The sequence below is a fragment of the Hyperolius riggenbachi genome, chromosome 3 (assembly GCF_040937935.1).
Source record: "Hyperolius riggenbachi isolate aHypRig1 chromosome 3, aHypRig1.pri, whole genome shotgun sequence".
NCBI classification, from domain to species: Eukaryota; Metazoa; Chordata; class Amphibia; order Anura; family Hyperoliidae; genus Hyperolius; species Hyperolius riggenbachi.
In genome coordinates, this window is record NC_090648.1 from 344367959 (window position 1) to 344383345 (window position 15387).

The following is a 15387-nucleotide window of genomic DNA, read 5'->3' on the forward strand; positions in this document are numbered from 1 at the left end:
TGGCTACCTATATTGCAGGCACCTCCCTAAATAACCTATACTGGGGGCAACTATTCTGGCTACCTATATTAGAGGCACCCACCTAGGTAACCTGTACTGGGGCACCTACCGATCTAACTTATACCGGGGGCGCCTGCCTATCTCACCTATACTGGGGGAAACTATACTGGCTACCTATACTGGAGGCACCTACCTGGCTAACCTATAGCGGGGGCAACTATACTGGCTCACCTATGCCTGGCTACCTATACTGGGGGGACCTATACTAAGTGCAACTAGACCTTGCTAACCTATACTGCGGGCACCCATACCTTGCTCGGGGGGGGGGGGCGCAATTTTTACACCCTCGCCCTGGGTGCATTTAAGCCTAGAAACTGCACTGGTCCTGCATACAGAATGCTGCTGTCAGGCTGCTAACAAACCAACACCATCACAATAGATTTTTCACTCACTCCACTGCCTATTAAATGGAGAATCTTTTTTAAGATTAGTCTACAGACATTCAAATATTCACTGTTTAGCACCTGGCAGTTTGAAAGAATTGTTGCAGCGTATCTACCGCAACCTCAGATAAAGATAGAACAGTATCTAATAATCTAGTCACCCCAGAGTTCCCCTTAAAGGACAACTGAAGCACGGTGGCATAGTGGTTAGCGATCTTGCCTTGCAGCGCTGGGTCTCTGGTTCGAATCCCAGCCAGGTCAACATCTGCAAGGAGTTTGTATGTTCTCCCCATGTCTGTGTGGGTTTCCTCTGGGCATTCCAGTTTCCTCCTACACCCCTAAAACATACTCGTAAGTTAATTGGCTTGCTCATAAATTGGCCCTAGACTAAGATACATGCACTAAACAATACATACAGTGGGGACAGTTAGTGACAAGACAATATATTCAGCCCAAAATCTTATACAGTGGCTTGCAAAAGTATTCGGCCCCCTTGAAGTTTTCCACATTTTGTCACATTACTGCCACAAACAAGAATCAATTTTATTGGAATTCCAGGTGAAAGACCAATACAAAGTGGTGTACATGTGAGAAGTGGAACGAAAATCATACATCATTCCAAACATTTTTTACAAATCAATAACTGCAAAGTGGGGTGTGCGTAATTATTCAGCCCCCTGAGTCAATACTTTGTAGAACCACCTTTTGCTGCAATTACAGCTGCCAGTCTTTTAGGGTATCTCTCTAGCAGCTTTACACATCTAGAGACTGAAATCTATGCCCATTCTTCTTTGCAAAACAGCTCCAGCTCAGTCAGATTAGATGGACAGCGTTTGTGAACAGTAGTTTTCAAATCTTGCCACCGATTCTCAATTGGATTTCGATCTGGACTTTGACAAGGCCATTCTAACACATAGATATGTTTTGTTTTAAACCCTTCCATTGTTGCCCTGGCTTTATGTTTAGGTTCATTGTCCTGCTGGAAGGTGAACCTCGGCCCCAGTCTCAAGTCTTTTGCAGTCTCCAAGAGGTTTTCTTCCAAGATTGCCTGTATTTGGCTCCATCCATCTTACTATCAACTCTGACAAGCTTCCCTGTCCCTGCTGAAGAGAAGCACCCCAGAGCATGATGCTGCCACCACCATATTTGACAGTCGAGATGGTGTGTTCCGAGTGATGTGCATTGTTAGTTTTCTGCCACACATAGCGTTTTGCATTTTGGCCAAAAAGTTCCATTTTGTTCTCATCCGACCAGAGCACCTTCTTACACATGTTTGCTGTGTCCCCCACATGGCTTGTGGCAAACTGCAAACGGGACTTCTTATGCTTTTCTGTTAACAATGGCTTTCTTCTTGTCACTCTTTCATAAGAGCCAACTTTGTGCAGTGCACGACTAATAGTTGTCCTATGGACAGATTCCACCACCTGAGCTGTAGATTTCTGCAGCTCGTCCAGAGTCAACATGGGCCTCTTGACTGCATTTCTGATTAGCGCTCTCCTTGTTTGGCCTGTGAGTTTAGGTGGACGACCTTGTCTTGGTAGGTTTACAGTTGTGCCATACTCCTTCCATTTCTGAATGATCGCTTGAACAGTGCTCCGTGGGATGTTTAAGGCTTTGGAAATCTTTTTGTAGCCTAAGCCTGCTTTAAATTTCTCAATAACTTTATCCCTGACCTGTCTGGTATGTTCTTTGGACTTCATGGTTTTGTTGCTCCCAAGATTCTCTTAGACAACCTCTGAGGCCGTCACAGAGCAGCTGTATTTGTACTGACATTAGATTACACACAGGTGCACTCTATTTAGTCATTAGCACTCAGGCAATGTCTATGCGTAACTGACTGCACTCAGACCAAAGGGGGCTGAATAATTACGCACACCCCACTTTGCAGTTATTGATTTGTAAAAAATGTTTGGAATCATTTATGATTTTCGTTCCACTTCTCACGTGTACAGCACTTTGTATTGGTCTTTCACGTGAAATTCCAATAAAATTGATTCATGTTTGTGGCAGTAATGTGACAAAATGTGGAAAACTTCAAGGGGGCCGAATACTTTTGCAAGCCACTGTATGCCATTCATAATTTCCCTATATGGCTCCGATGAGAATCTTTAAAGTGATAGACAAACTTTTTAGGGAATTGGTGTGGAATAAAAAAAAGCCCTAGGGTTAAATTAGAATATTTGCAATACCCAAAAGACGAAGGGGGGTTAGCTTTGCACAACCCATGGGTTTACTTCTTGGCTGCTCAGTTACAACAGATTGCAGGATGGCGTACTTTAGAACTATTAGATCCTTCTAATGTGGCTTACTAAACGAGATACAATATATGAGGCCTTAGAGGCTGTAAATGATGAACGATACACCAAACTCCCTACATTAAAATTAATGCAAAAAACATGGGATATTGCTAAGACCCTCCACGGTATTAAGGTATATATAGTATATACACCTTTGTGGGGCAATAAACACCTGTCGCGGGTGCTCTGCTGTTTAAACTTCCTGCCGGGACAGGAAGTTCAGTGAAGCCAAGCCAGCCGGACCCGGAGCCCAGCACGGAGAAGAAGTCGCACCGGCCGGAGCAGGTAATGTATTGCCGCTAGCGTCGGTTGTCGGGCATTCGGGCGCCGCTATCCACACACTCCCGACCCGCCGGCGATCGAGCAAAATCTTCCGCATGGACGGATCGACGGGAACGATTGATTTTGGACGGAAATCGATCGTTCTGTCAGCGTTTGCGCAACGATTTCACAGCAGATTCGATCACAGTGATGCTGTATATCGACGGGAAAATAGTTAGGTGTATGGGCTACTTAAGAAAGGTCTTATCTCCTCAGTATATGCAATGCTTCTTGATCCTTATCTAAATAAATATCCTATAAAAAGTAAAATAAGGTGGCAGAATGACCTTCCAGATTTGACAGGTGAGCTTTGGCTTGATGCTTTACAGGCCATTCTGTACCTATCGGTTAATGCATCACAAAAATGTTCCCAAATCAAAATCATTCATAGAGATTTTCTTACGCCTAAAAGACTATATAAAATAGGTCTAAGAGAGGACCCTTTTTTGTCCTAGATGTCGGAGAGATCATGGAGATCTTTTGCATATGTTGTGGAGATGCCCTAACCGGCACAGGTACTGGGGAATGATTATTGATTCTTTGTTCAGAATTTTTCAAACTGAAATTGCTAATTATTTTAGTACATGTATACTTAGCGCCGCTGACCTTTCTGACACTAAACAGACGTCCCTTATTGCAATTCATAGAAGTCTTTTTCAAGCCAGACTACTCATTCTCAAACATAAGATTGATGAAACCCCTCCTGCCTATACACAATGGGTTAAACAACTCAATGAATACCTTAAATTAGAAAAATTAGTACACGTGCGTAGGGGTAACGCTGCTCGGTTTGAAAATATTTGGAACAAAATGGTTGACCCTCTGGAAGTGGTTGACTTTGAGTTAATAAGGAACAGACTTTTTAGATAAAGTATGGTATTATATATGAGATGTGGCGGTGTCTTTGTTACTAGCCGATTGTGCATATGTACATTTAATGCTTCATATGATATGTATTGGTACTCTTTTATCTTTAGTGCTGGTATGTAAGTATATACCCATCTATAGGTGCCTTTTCTTGACTCTGATTATGACTACAAATGTTTTGTGTTTTTTGTATGTTTGTAGCATTCTACAATAAACTTTGATTAAAAAAGAAAAAAAAAGTGAAACCAGAAACACTGCTTCTGTCAAAGCAACTTCAGAACAAACCTATTTAGAATGTAAAGTCTAATGCCTGGTACACACCATGCAATTTCCTATCGACCGGGTTGAATTGATAATTTCTGAAAGGTCCAATCTGATTTCCGATTCATTTTTCTGATTGATTTTCAGATCACTTCCATACAAAAATGATCAGAAATCAGATAGGATGTGTCATAAAAAATGGATTCGTCCCGTCTATCAGAGGGGAAATTGCTGGTGTGTACCTGGATTACAGTGAGATTTCACACTGGTAAAATACTTGTGACCAGCAGTCTCAAAATCCATACAATATATTCAGATTATGTTACCTGATAAGACACTCCGCTCAGGGAGACCATGTACAGGTTGTAGCTTCATTGGGCACCGGGAGACAGTCCAGATCATGACATCATAAAAATAGAACAAGTGAACATTGCTTTCTTATGATCTTATTTGTAGAACCTTGATTCACCCTGTCAGACCTTTCACTATTGGCAAATGTAAATGGGGGATATGCCATTACTGTTGCGGCCGTCCCTGCCGCTGACTCAGATGCGTGCAGTTTGGCAGGCGGAGGAAGCGTGCGCGCTCCAACAGTCACGTGTCTCCCTGCGTGTCAGCTGAGTAGCTGACATGCCGAACTCCGATTGGTGGATGCTTGTATTTGAATCTGGTGAGCGCTTCTGTCTGGGCCTGTGATAGCCAATGCTGGGCTTGTCCCTGAGATTACGCTCACTATAAGTGCCTTTTCTTGCTGCAGATTTCTATCTGTCTCTTGACTAAGCTTCTTTCATAATTGATTACCTGTTTCCGACCCAGATTGCACCTGACTACGTTTCTTCTGATCACCTGTTATTGACCTGGCTTGTACCTGACCTTGCATCTTACTGGATTTCCTAATGCCAACCTCAGATTGTTAAAGGACCTTGCATGAACGCTGCCTGCCCTGATCCCGGCCTGTTTTGACTACACCTCTGTATTGTGATTACACTTTCATCTGGATTGCCTCAGTCCGTAGGCCTCGGGTGACTATTCAAGTATACTGTGTTTGCATTACCTTGCTGTGTTTGGTGAATGCTATTTGCCAGGTTGTATGCTACATCTACCTGCAGGGTATTGTTATTAGGCAGGAGTTTATGCAGGTGTTAGGGCTGGGTTATAGGTCAGTCATATGAGCATGCAGTCTGACCTATAGCAAGTAGCCAGATAAGCCTGACAATTACTTACACAATTTTCAAATTTGATACAAGTATTCCAGAGGAATTCCCTTTGGAAAAGTCAGTCATATGAGAAGAGAGAAGCAAGCAAGAGAAGTGCGCCCTCTACGTATCTCTCCGGCGGCTGCTGTAGAGATACTCAAAGCGCGCACTTCTCTTGTGCAGACTGGCTGAAGTTAAGGAACCCGGTACCAAAGAGAGAGAAGACTGATGATGGCGGCGTGGGAGCGTCCTGTGCGCATGGTGCTGGAGGAAGCCCCAGGTGTGTATAAAACTTTTAATTTAATTTAATTCAGCTCCGGTACACCTTAACCTCTCCCCACCTGTTCTGCCTGTTACCTGTGGGACAACTCTAGGCTGCAGCATGGAGGGTGCAGCAGAAAAGAGTCCTGCACACTTTTTTTTAGAGTGTCTACCCATCTCCCTTTGCAGGATTTGCTGCTGAAGATCAGCCTTGATGGAGCTGTGGTAAGCAACAGGTAACTTGTAAAGAGATCTTTTTTTTCCCCAACAAAACATTTGTTTGACGAAAAGAGCAGGTAGAAAAAAAATACATACATTTTCGCCCAAGGTACGACAGTACACATGCCAGAACAAAGATATAAAATATACCAAAAATAAAAAACAAATCTCAGCAGTAACTAGGTATAAACACAATGGTGACCAGAGAAAAGAGTATCAGCCATAAACATAGAGCATACACAGTAGATAAGTTGTTAGCTAGAATCACACCAATTGGACCAATAAGACTGGATCTTGTTGAACATTCTGATCATTCTGTTGGAGAGTGAAAATGTTATGTGTTCCATCAAGTATATCTCCCAAATTTTATGGGACAATGCTTGAGGGCATAAAGAGGGGGACTTCCACTCCTTAGCTATAAGGGCTTGAGCACTATTGCAGATCTGAATCAGAAAGGCGTTTTGGTGCTTAGAAGGCGAACGCGATTTGTGGTGAAAAAAAAGACCACCCAAGGGCATAGGGGAACATCTATTTTGAGTTCAGCGTGTAGGCCAGAACCTCTGAAACAAGCATCAGATGATAGCATGCCTCTGGAATGGAGTAAGGAAGGATTTCTGTACCAGTCATAAAGGATTCAATATCACCTTTCTTTAATAGTGCATCACTGGAAAGGACTGTAATCATTCTATCCTCCCATTTGGCCATTGCCGGGGTAGCTGGGATCATCTTATTGTACCAGACCTTATTATACATGGAAGAGATGAGACCAGGCCTGTGGGTATAGGAGTGGAACTTCTTGACCACAGGAAAAATACATCTTTATAAGATATGGATAGTAACATCTAGCCATCATTGTGGTGGGTAGTCAGCGCGACATAAAGAAGCTCTATGATTACCCTTCGAATGCGCCAAGGTCTAATCCTCTCACCATTTGGGATGTCAGGATTTTACTATTTGGGTCCTTTCACGTGCAGCGTTATATTGCAGAATAGATCTGCTTGTCAACTCACTGCCCATCCAATTCTAAGGGCCTGTTCACAATATTCTAACGTCCCGCCTGCAAGCTCTGAATTGACATCTATGTCCAATCTCCATTGCAGTTCACACACATTGTAATGGGTGCATTTTGCAACGTGCACAGTGTAAATCCAGCCTTACTGTACTTCCCTTCTTATTTACCAAATAACAACAATTTATAATTGGGCACTTGGCCCTTCCTCTGTGTTAGTTATATTTACCTTGCTTACTTCTTGGAACATTTTTAGTGTTCTTATTATGCTGTAATTATTTAGCAATCTGTAACTGCACTGAAAATTCAGTTCATATGAATTAACACCTGTGTAATGTAAATGCATTTCTAATTGTCTCTCATAGAGTAAAGCTTTTTAGGCATCTAGCTCAATTAGCCTTCCCATCACTACATTAAAGCCTATTCGGTGCATTCATTGTTACAGATCTATCACTAGGAAGACATTCTAATGGCTGGAACATCACAAGAAGACAAAGCATTATGATTCCTGATTTGAAATAAAAGTACAAAAATGTACCTTCCTGTTGTATAATGAACAGGTGTTTATTAAAAATCTTAAAGGACACCTGAAGTGAGAAGGATATGGAAGCTTCTATATTTATTTTCTTTTAAACAATACAAAGTGCCTGGCTGCCCTGCTGATCCTCTGCCCCTAATACTAGCCATAGGCCCTGAACAAGCTTGCAGATCAGATGTGTCTGACTAAAGTTTGACTGGATTTGCCATGTTTGTTTCAGGTAGGTGATTCAGATACTACTTACGCATGAAAGATCAACTGGGCTGCCAGGCAGCTGGTATGGTTTAAAAGAATATATGGCAACCTCCATATCCCTCTCACTTCAAGCAGGCTTTAAAAGAAATCCAAGGTGAGAAAAGTGTCCCTCACCGCAGTATGGCTGTCCTACAGTAGGCTACAGGGTCCAGCTGTCAGCCCCGTAGTGCTTCTGCACATGTGTGCGCCTCCCGCGATCACACCCCTGCTGCCAGGAGCATTCTGCAGTAGCACTGCGTATGCTCAGAACACTCCCTGGAGCGTGAGGTCGTAGAAGCCCACTATGGGACTCTGGAGCACAACGGAACTGTGGCGAGGGACACGCAGACTTTTGATCTAATCAGGTATAAATCTAGTGAGTACAGGTGTCCCACAACATTGTTGACATCATTAGTGTAAAGCCAGGTAGCCAATTTCAATAACTGATAGCAGAAATAACTGCTTGTGATCTTTTGAATGATTTTGGAATGATTGTGGTAGATACGCTGCTTGGCTTTTTACTGTGCAGCTTGTTCTGTTCTATGGAGAGGGTAAAGGGCGAGTGGGAGTCATCCCTTAGTGGGGACTACGATAGGGTAACGATTGCTTGTGTCATTAGTGATTTAAAGGTATATACACACATCTGATTTTTCTAAACGACCGGTCGTTTGGACGTTTGAACGTCCGTTTGTTTGGACCGCAAATCGGGCATGTGTATGGTCGGTCGTTGAAATCCAGTCTTATCAGCTGAACGAACGACTGTACACACGCCCGATTTGACGTCCAAACGACCGAACATTCAAACGACTGGTCGTTTAGAAAAATCTGACGTGTGTACGAGGCTTTAAGTCTTTGTCATACAATACTAAAGATATGAGGTGAAGATTGTCCAAATTAACTGAAAATGACAATGTGATGTCTGTGGGTAAATGCAGACAATGCGAGCTTACAGGTCACAGAGGAAATAATCTGCTGGCTATCATGATCTGTTGTCTTTCTTCTTCTGGACAATGAGCCCTGAATGTATTTCTGATCAATCTGCCTTTATGCAGGGACCAGTATAGGAAAGCCTTGGAGTGTCTTTGTTGAAGGCCCCTCCTCGATGACTGTCTGTACTGCTGCATGCTTACATTTAGCACAGGATATTACCGATATACTAATTATCTGTAATATCTCTACAAGTTTCCACCTCCTATTCTAACACTAACCTCCCCCTTTTTTGACTCCTAACACTAACCTCCCTCCTCTCCACCCCTAACACTAACTACCGCTATCTGAGTTCAGCTACAGTGTAGCTATACTCCTTACTTATGAGTTTGCTCTTCCCGCCGCTATATGAGTTTGGCTGCCACACAGCCAAGGTCATACCAATCGGTTCTGCGATCCTAGCTGCTCCGTGCGCTTGGCTATGTCCATGCTGCTCGGCCTGCACTCCATTACAAATCGGTTCTGCCGCCCCTCTGTGCGCTCGGTATATCACCACAACACAGAGCTAAAGCAGAGCCCAGGCAGGTGCATCTCTGAATTTGCCACTGGGCTTTCCATTGGTCTCACGTGAAATTCAAGCGTTATTCTGAGGTTTAGAGTCAGTTCAGTTTTGCAGTGGTATGTAGCAGTGGGAATAGATATCTTCATTTAAAATGATAGTACACTCCCTTGAGAATTATAACAACTGGGACACTTCATAAGACATGGAGTTTGGAAGGGGACATTAATAATAATAATTTCCCTTCATCCTCCTTGACAGGTGCACAGGAAGGATAATGGTTTGCCTCTCTAAAGGGACAGGAGTCACAAGATTAATTCAAAAGGCAGCTCTTCTCACCACTTCTCAGTGGTTTTCCTGACCTTTTGTGAGACAAGGTCAGCCCTCTGGGTTGGGGCTCTGGTAGGTGGGCACTGGCATACCAGCTCCAATGCTTCATGGCAATGCTGGTGCTGCAGACTGCTGGAAACTTCAAACTTGTAATTCCAATATATGGGAAAACTCATCACTAGAGATCACCTGCAGACACTTGATTGATGCCAGATCCAGGTGAAAATAGCCAGATTGCACAACTGTTTGGTTTCCTTAATTCATACCTATACCATAAGCACCTCTAAAAGTAAGTAAAGCATTAAATGTGCAGATACTGGACTCTTAGTCTTGGTTGAGTCACAAGGACAGGACCATTGATGGGCAACTCTATAGATATCATGTAGCCCTCCTGTGATGTCTTGTGATGCCAAGGACTCTATTTGAGTCCCCTCTATTTACTTAATGAACCACCACTGATCGAACTATCAAACCTGAGTTATTTCATCTTTAGTAGTATATGCGGCGCTCACAATGTAAAAGCATTGTCATATGAAAGCCTGAAGGCCTGGTTCACATTCCACCAGGGAAAAATTAAAGTTTAGATATTCAACTAGAAGTATGTAGCATCTGCTAAAGAGAATACTGACAGCTTTCCCGAGTACTACTACAGATGTATGCAGCAAAGCAGCACACAACAAAGTAAAAAACAACTTCAATCCCATATTACATCCATCGCCATTCTACTGAGAAGATGAAATGTACCTTTATTCACGATTTCACTAAACATTGGATGTATTCAGTTTTGCAGATTTGTCCTTGGCTTCAAAGCAGATGTACAACAAGACATTTCCTCTTTTATTCTATTTCTTGATCAATTCCATCATTCATCAAAATCTTTACTTTTAAAGTGTACCTGTAGAGACCCAAAAACTAACAAACCAGGCATGTCACTGTGTACAGTGGTGACTGACCTGTCATACCACTACACTGTGTGGGAAATGCATTGTGTCCAGGTTAAACTGTTCTGAGCAAAATTTAAAGGAACCTGAGATCAAAACTCACAGATTGCCAGCAGCTAACACAATATTTCAAAATAAACGAGATTGTTGGTCCCATGTATCCAACAGGCATGTGGATATGCAGGGTTGGACTGGCCCGACCGGGAGCTGGGAGAATCCCTGGTGGGCCCTCTTGCTTTTTTAAAAATTGTGCCATGTCAGTTGCCATAGCATCGATGTTGCTTTCTTATGGGGCCTCCTCCCCCCCCCCCCCCCCCCGCTCCTGTTTCTCATCAGACCTCAGATCGCGGCGACTGGAGAGAGGCAAAGCAGGGCACTATCCTACATGTCAGTCACTTCCTGCATGTGAAGTGTACTGGGTCTCGGCGGGTAGTGTTCTCTGGCCCTGCTTTGCATCTCTCTAATTGCCGCGATCTGAGGTCTGTAGCATGGCAACCAGCCCTTCCGCCCAGCAAAGCGCCTAGCAGAGTCCACAGCCCAGCCTAGCAAAGCCCCCATCCCAGCATAGCCCACAGCCCAGGCTAGCAATGCCCACAGCCCAGCAAAGCCCCCACTCCAGCCTAGCAAAACCCACAGCCCAGCAGAGCTAACAGCCTAGCAAAGCCCTCAGAACAGCAAATCACCCAGCCCAGCAGAGCTCACAGCCCAGCCTAGCAAAGCCCTCAGACCAGCAAATCACTCAGTCCAGCAGAGCTCACAGCCTAGCAAAGCCCCCAGACCAACAGAGCCCCTAGCCCATCCTAGCAAAGCCCCCAACCCTGCCAAGCCCCCAGCCCAGCAAAGCCTAGTAAAGTGCCCAGCCCAGGAAAGCCCCCAGCCAAACAAAGCCCAAAGCAAAGCCCTCAGCCCAGTAAAGCCTAGCAAAGTGCCCAGCCCAGCAAAGCGACCAGAAATGCCCCCAGCCCAGTAAAGCGCCCAGCAAAGCCATCACCCCAGAAAATTGCCCAGCAAAGCCCCCAGCCCAGCACATCGCCAGCAGAACCACCAGCACCCAGCAAAGCAGGCAGCTCCCAGCCAAGTGCCCAGCCCTCCCCATCATCTAGCAAAACATTTAGCCCTCCCCAGCCTGCACTGGCTACCTAATACTGAAATACAGTCAGGTCCATAAATATTGGGACATCAACAATTCTAACACTTTTGTCTCTATACACAACCACAATGGATTTAAAATGAAATGAACATGATGTTCTTTAAAGAGACGTGTGCCCCTGCTAAATCGCCGCTATCCCGCGGCTAAACGGGGGTCCCTTCACCCCCAAACCCACCCCCGCAAAAGTTGGTCGTGAAATTGGTCGTATATTTCCTCTTCCTGGAGGCAGGGCTAACGGCTGCAGCCCTGCTTCCAGTCGCATCTATCAGAAGCGCATCGCCGCCTCTCCCCCGCTCCTCAGTGAAGGAAGACTGAGAGGGGTGGGGGAGAGGCGGAGATACGCGCTGACAGACGCGCGTGGGTCAGGGCTGCGGCGGTTAGCCCTGCCCCAACCAGGAAGAGAACCCGGCTGCTCGGAGGGGATTTGTGAGGTGAGGGACCCCCGTTTAGCGGCGCGATAGCGGCGGTTTAGCAGGGGCACACATGCCCCTGCTATCTATGAGGTCTGAAGCGAGATTTATTCTCGCTTCAGACTCTCTTTAACTGCAGACTGTCAGATTTAATTTAAGGGTATTTACATCCAAATGAGGTGAACGGTGTAGGAATTACAACAGTTTGCATATGTGTCTCCCACTTAAGGGAACAAAAGTAATGGGACAGAATAAAAATCATAAATAAAACTATCACTTTTTAATACTTGGTTGCAAATCCTCTGCAGTCAATTACAGCCTGAAGTCTGGAACGCATAGACATCATCAGACGCCGGGTTTCATCCCCGGTGATGTTCTGCTAGGTCTCTACTGCAACGGTCTTCAGTTCCTGCTTGTTCTTCAGGGAATTTTCCCTTCAGTTTTGTCTTCAGCAAGTGAAATGCATCAATCGGATTCAGGTCAGGTGATTGACTTGGCCATTGCATAACATTCCACTTCTTTCCCTCCAAAAACTCTTTGGTTGATTTTGCAGTATGCTTTGGGTCATTGCCCATCTGCACTGTGAAGTGCCGTCCAATGAGTTCTGAAGCATTTGGCTGAATATGAGCAAATAATATTGCACAAAACACTTCTGAATTCATCCTGCTGCTTTTTTTCAGCATTTACATCATCAATAAACAAACAAGTGAAGCGCACTTCAGTGAACTGACCCTGTTCACTTGTTCAAATGTTGCTGAACTGTGGTGTATGGCAGTATTTGGGTATTCTGAATTCGATATGCCAAATTCAAACACCAACACAACTTCTGAATCCTTAACCTCATTTTTTTCTTGACACTTAATCCCAACAAGTCCCCTAATGTTAACTACTTCCTGTTGCCTAACTTCCCCCACCCCCACATTAACCTCTTCCTGATGCAAAACCCTAGTCTCCCCCCCAACTGTTAACTTGTTCCGTTCACCTAACCACCCCATGTTTTGCCTTTTTATAATGCCCAATCCTAACCTCCCCCTTATTATTAATCTATTCCTGGTGCCTATCTACCTTTCAGCCCTTACTAATAGGATGTGCCTTGCCCCACCCTATACTGTAACACAATCCTTCCTAATAGGTCCCTGAACCTAAATGATGACCCTTCTGTCGTCTTCACTGAGGAACTGCCAGCTGCCAAAATATCAGCCTGGAGATGAACATAATAGATGTTGAGTGTTGGCTGTATAATAGGCTAGGGTGGCACCTAGAGATTTTGCGAACATAACATTTTCAGTTCTCGAACTTGCTGCAAACGTTCGTAAACCGGACGAACCGCCATAGACTTCAATGGGTAGGCGAATTCTAAAACGTATAGGGACTGTTTCTCGCCACAAAAGTGATGAAAAAGTTGAGTAGTATTTTAATATCTAAAGGGCAGAAATCACATAACATTCCTACATTTATGGAATAAAGTGCTGCTTTAAAAAGTCCGGTGTGTGTACATGTCCATCAGATAGTAGGGTTAGGACCTTGTTCACACTGACAGACCAGCTGCGTTTACCACACTGCAAACAACCGCAAAGAGCTTTAGTTTATGAAGTGTGCTCATTAACGCGGTCAAATAATCCCCAGCTCTGCAGAGCCTTTCCTAGCACCCAGTTCATACAGATACTCATTGATGGCTCGTTCTTGTTCAAACATCATGAGTGTTTCACTCAGCTGTTTTTATTTCTTTCTTTTCTTAGAAAGTGAATGCCCCTCCATGCTGGTCGGGTGACCAATGGGTTTATAAAGAGATATAAGCATTATTGGGTTATGTAGTCGGAGCACTACTATGACCGGTCTCCATCCGCTAACATGTGTACTGGACACAGAGAATTGCAAAATAACAATACTAAAAGAGAAAAAAAAGCACTTAGGAGGGTATTGTGCAAGGTACTGCACTAGCAGCAGTGCGTGCACATCTGTGTCCAACAGCTAAAGCCAGTGGTGTACTGTGCACAGTCAGACACACAGAACTGCAATATAATATCAAGAAAACCAATGTTTTCACACTGGTCCCAAACGGACAGAACCGCCAGCACGCCTACTTGCAGTGCGATCGCGCTACAACTGGCCACTTATTTAGCATCTGAAGCCAATTTCCAGCCTCAGACGTTCACTACCCTCCCCAAAGATAGCTGCCAAAGCACTTCAGCCCAAAAGGTAGAAATGGCAGGAAGTCTCGCGCGTGAGATTTGGGCTGCACAGACAAGCCACCACGATTCGCCCGCGGAGTACACATCAGAGACGCGGAAGAGGGCAGAAGCCGACACCGCAGGAGCTTAGAGGACCAGGCAGACAATCATATGAGGCGAACAAAGAAAATGACACATTGCGAACAAGAGGAAAAAATGGTAAGCCGACTGGCCATTTCAGCAAATAAAAACTTTTCAGCTGCAGAGAACCACAACACCTTTTAGGTGTTCAGAGTGGACGCAAGGTTTACAGAAACAGTACCCCCTGGGAGAATGATAAAAATATCAAGGGGTTCTATACCTTTTAGGAGCCTTTAGCAACCTAAGATATAGACTCCAACAGGAGAGTATGAACCTGTTGATATCCGCACAAGGCGGAGGTAAGGGAACTGCAGACATCATTGGAATCCATGCTGGAGGCGAGGACGAAAAAAAGAATGGCAGTATGGGGTGGGCCATAGCTTTTAACATCTTTGGATATCCTACTGGGGCAAAAGGGGCTGGACTTTGCCCATTAGTATGCTGACATGGAGATACCAGGTAAAACAATGTACCAGCCCTTAGAAGGGCTCTTGGGTGCTCAAGACACTGTACTAACAGCAAGAAACTCCACTCGGACACAGAACAGAGGCCTAATTAATGCTTTTACTAATAGAAGCACTTCTCTCTCCCTAGTCTCCTTTGCAGCAGCTACAGGCAGACTATAAAATGGCTGCCATGCGATTCGGCAAAACGCTTTTTAAAGCGCTAGTGCAATAATAACCTATGGGCCCGTTTTCACGGGTGATTAGCGCTACTCGCCGGCGATTAAGGCAAATTGCCAAATGCAAATTTGTATCCTGCATCATTTCCAGGCGATTTCCCGGTGATCACGTTTAGTGCTACAGCTTCTAATCGCGATCGTGGAAAATCGCCCCAAGTGTGAATGGTGATTTTTTTTTGGGGCGTTAATCGCCAAAAATTGCCAAAGCAAAACGCTAGCAAAAGCGCTAGCGTTTTGCATTTTGTAAGTGTGAATGGGGCCCTTAGGCATAGACCCTAAACAAGCATTCAGATCAGATGTTTGACTGAAGTCTGGATTAGCTGCATGCTTGCTTCAGGTATATATGTATGGTACATTACAGATGCATAAAAGATCAGCAGGACTGCCAGGCAACTAGTATTGTTTGAAACGATATACTGTAAATATGCCA